Genomic DNA, 4,884 nt, shown 5'->3' with positions numbered 1-4,884 from the left:
AAAACCCTGTGTGTCTACAGTTCAATCAAACCCCCAGTGTGTCTACAGTTCAATCAAACCCTTAGTGTGTCTACAGTTTAATCAAACCCTCAGTGTGTCTACAGTTTAATCAAATCCTCAGTGTCCACAGTTTAATTAAACCCTCAGTGAGTTTACATGTCAATCAAACCCTCAGTGTGTCTACACTTAGATCAAACCCTTAGTGTGTCTACAGTTAGATCAAACCCACAGTGTGTACAGTTTAACCAAACCCCCAGTGTGTCTACAGTTCAATAAAACCCTCAGTGTGTCTACAGTTCAATCAAACCCTCAGTGAGTCTACAGTTCAATCAAACCCTCAGTGAGTCTACAGTTCAATCAAACCACCAGTGTCTACGGCTCATTTTTAAAGATATCAGCAGACGAATGCCATCAGACCATGGTAAATTTGTGATATCCCAATTAATTCCTCTCAGAAATCATGGGGAGAGCGATTGGAATTATAATTATTACTCATAATTTTAAAATCAAAGCTCCAAGCAGGTTTCACACTCTTGGTTAGAGGAAGGTGATGTTGCTCCATAAATGCACCTTAAGGTGTACACATTGACCTTAACCACAACTGTTTTGTAGTGATCATGAATTAGAAATTGTTGGGGAAAAGTGAAGAACCTTTTAATAATCTGTAACATTTCAATTCTTATATTCCTACATGTTTCCAGTCTTTGTTTAACTTGTATATGGGGAACAAATCTGTAAAGGTAAAAAAAGTAAAGCGAAATAAACATAAAGTGCTTTAGTAAGGTGTTGTGTCACCTTGAGCAACCAGATCAGTTTTAATGCATCATGGCAAAGATTGAACAAGTCTGTGAAAATGTAATGAAAACATTGGGCACCATTCATTAGATTCCCCCAGTTAGTTTTTATGATAATGAGGGAGAGAATGTTTCAAATGTTGGTCTATTATCTTCCAAGGGCGTTTTACAGGTCATTGTGAAGACCATAGCACATAAAAACATAATTCTACTTAAACCATTTAGTGACCCATCCTGGCCTGTAAAAGAGGCGTTGTCATCAAGAATAAACATAGCCCCACACAGCAGGCTAAAATCTTCTGTCCTATGAATCAGGTTATCAGTCAGAATTACTTTGCATTGATTTGCACTGACTTTTCCTTTTAAGCAGACAAGTGGAACAAAACCAAACACTATAGCTGTCGGGAAGCATTTGCACTTGTTATTTACCCACTTATTTATTTAGGTTTGAGTTATTTAAGGTCTAGTTGTACCTAATAGCATAACACACTGACAATATTTAAGCAATGACTCCTAGTGAAGTGTCTAAATATCAGAAAGTCCTAGATTAAGTGATGGTGAGAAATATTATAATAACATTTTATGCACCATTTTAGTGACAGATTTATTATTTTCTGTAAGTAACTGTGTTCATTTGTAACAGTCTAATCCAGCAGTAAAAACTAAGTGCAAAAAAAAAAAAAAATCAATGCTAAGGACCTCCTGTTGGGCCAAGATGGAGAGACAGGAAGGTGCGTCAGAAAAACAGTGACAGATATCAAGGTCTGGATCAATCCTGTAAATTATGTACATGCAATTCAAAATGAACAGACTGTGTGATCAGCTGTGTTATTCGTCCTGAACCCTCAGATGAGTCCCCAAGCTATATTTAACATAAGCCACAGTTTGTTGTCAGGTTTATACTGCCACCCCCCACATTCTAATGAAATAAGTATAACAGTATAGTTTAGTATAGGCCAGTTTGGTGTATTATCAAATCATTACTGTGATGTTTTTATTTTTACAGATTTATTGGTAATATATTGTTTACTTTGCCTTATGCAGGTGGATGTGAGTAGAACCTAAATTTATAATGATAAACACGTACACACAAAGAAAATTCCCCGCAGGCACCAGACTTTGCTTTTTGCAGCAGTTGTTATAATCTGGGCTGCAGATCTTTTCACCCCTGTTGCTCTTCATCTCTCTGACAAAAGGGGTTTCTGTCAAAACCTTCACATCAAGCACAAATGGAAAATCGGAACAGCAACACTCCCAGAAGCTTTTAGCATCATCTGATCGAGCTCACTGAGTCAGAAATACAGAGGAAATACATTCACTATATGGGTATGCCTATTTATTTTATCAATGCTGTAGATTTTGCCATTTGACTATGTTGAAAGACCATGTGACATGGTAGTAATGAGGTTCGATTTCTATCAATCTTCTTTATGTGAAGTGGGAAGAAAACTTGCCCTGTTTGTATCTTTTTATATCAACTGACCCATGATAAGCCCACTTAGCTTTATAGAGTACAATAAATATAATGAAATACAATAAACACTTTGTGTAACTTGACACATTTTTAAGTGATTCATCATTTTACCTAAAACACAACTGTTTTAATGGTGTTTAATTCAGTAAAACTGTAGTCTTCATTTGAAATGGGGTAAAAAGTATTCAAGTAAAATTGTATAAATGTATTGCCATTTTCCCTTTGTTTTGCATACCTTTTCAACACATATCAAAACAATCTGAGATTTTTAACATATTTAAAAATACTTTGACTTTATCTACAAAGAAAAAATATATTTTTCAAGTTTTAATGTCAAATGTCATCATTGTATGCTTTCTTAGCCATGACTTGTGGAGTTTAAGCTAGTATTTCTATTTCAGATTGCGATAAACAGATCTCATATTAACTGAGACTGGATAGTCTCTTTAAGATATAACATTAAAAGAATGCCGTTAGTTGTCATGTATACATATACATGTGTACAGTACAATGTAATTATTTATTCGCATATCCCAGCTTGTTTGGAAGCTGGGGTCAGAGCGCAGGGTCAGCCATTGTACGGCGCACTTAGAGCAGAGAGGGTTAAGGGTCTTGCTCAACTAGAACTCTCAACCTTTCAGTTGATAGCCCAAAGCCCTACCCACTAGGCTACCATTGTCCCTATAAAAATAGGGAATAGTAATAGGGAAAAATTGTGTCATTGTTAGATATACATTTTATTCTATAATATTAATATTTTTTAAACTTTTCCAATATGGCTGCAATACTTAAGATGGTTAAATGACCAGCTTTAAAAACAACCTTATACAATGTAACACCCCCAGTGTCTTCAAATAACTAAGACTTCCACCAAATAGTAAATAAAACAAAAATCAAGTGATCAATCATGAAGTTAGAATCTCTATCATAAAAGTCCTGCATTTTATTTTAACGTTTTAGCTCTGCTTTATCCTGTTTAGGGTGGGTCTGATTTCCCTGCAGTCACTGGGCGTAATGCTTCTTTTGCCTTACAAATGTGAGATGTGTCAAAGACGTCATTAAACGTCATTGCTTCATGGCTAAGATATGACATTTAAGTCATTTTGATAAAATAAATTTTTTTTTAATCCAAAATGCCACTGGATTGCTCTCGAGATACGTCGTTGATTTACACTTGTAGTCTGTGTGAAGAGAAAAGTGCAAGTCAGACTACACTCAGTTGCCATGCTGGAGTAACCATGGCAATTCTGGAGAGGATGGAAGGCGATAGGACCCTCCAGTCTTTCCTTTTTTTTACGCAAGAAGCTTGTGTCCTATTCCCAGATAACCATAGCAACAACAGACCTTGACAGTCCTCTGATTAGATACCTGGAGTTCATACTGCAAACCCCAGTTAAACTTCCCACAGGCTGCTAACATAACAGAGAACATGGTTGTATGAGGGTGACTCGACTAATAATAAGACTACAACCAAGCAGATGCTGACTTTGCCGTAACAGATCAACACATGCAGAAGGTTCAGTAGTTTTAAGGCACTTTTGATTTTCTGATGGCAAAAAGCTGAGACGTGAATAAGACATTCTGAGGTGTGGGTGTCCTCCCAAAACTATACATCTTTTGTTGTATATGTTAATAAAAATCACATAATTTGGCTTTGTAAACAAAGAAGAAACATTCAACATGTTGATTTCACAGAGTCTCAAGTAAAGCTTGCTTAAAGTTCTTAATCCAGTTCCAGTAGCCACATTTTAGAGTCAGAACAAAAGAAAGTTCTCAATTTAAAACAGAACTGAGTAGAAAAGACTAGAGAGTCAGGTTCATCGTTGATGATACAAAGTTGTGTAGCGAAGAACATCTTCAGTAGTCAAGAGTCTTTCGTTCACTGGTGAGCTTGAATGGAAAGTTTCTGTGCAGATGTAGCAGTTCTGTAATCCAGATGTATTCATAGGTATCTTTTAATCAGGCTGGTGTACAGGCACATCAGTACAGAGGTTCTGAAGTGCAAATCAGTTTAACAAATCTAAAATTAAAGCAATATAGTAAACTATAAAATGAAAGCAAAATCTTTGCTCCTAATTAATTTGGTTTGAATTTCAGTGGTGCATCCCCCGCGTGGGCATCTACAGAGCTGGTGGATGACTGGCTACATCTGAGGGATGGCCAAAGCCCTGCGATGGATTTAAGCAAAGGTGTATTTCCCTGCCTTGAACCCAATTTTTCGCCTATCGAAAATAAACGGTTGAGTCTGTGTCCTTTGATAGATTATTGCCCTATCCAGGTTGTTTCTGGATATGCTTTGGACCCACTGTGACCCTGACCAGTAGTGAGTGAAAATAAAAGAATGAAAAAAAGTTTTCTTGTTTGTAAAACTGATTTGCAGTCAGTCCTTGTGCATCTCTAAATTACCTGGTCACCCGGGATCACTGTGCATTGATCCAAAGGTTTTTTTCCACAATAGATTGAACATTCAGTCAGATGTAATCTGATAGGTGTTTTCCTACCTGGCACACCTGGCACACCTGGCACCCACCTCCCTTCCTGGCACTCCGTTCTTCTAGTTCACGGTTGTTGTTTTTGTTGTTTGAATTAAATTATATCTCCCTTTTTTTCCATTTC

This window comes from Trichomycterus rosablanca, chromosome 9 (genome assembly GCF_030014385.1).
Source record: "Trichomycterus rosablanca isolate fTriRos1 chromosome 9, fTriRos1.hap1, whole genome shotgun sequence".
Lineage (NCBI taxonomy): Eukaryota > Metazoa > Chordata > Actinopteri > Siluriformes > Trichomycteridae > Trichomycterus > Trichomycterus rosablanca.
This window is presented reverse-complemented; position numbering follows the sequence as displayed.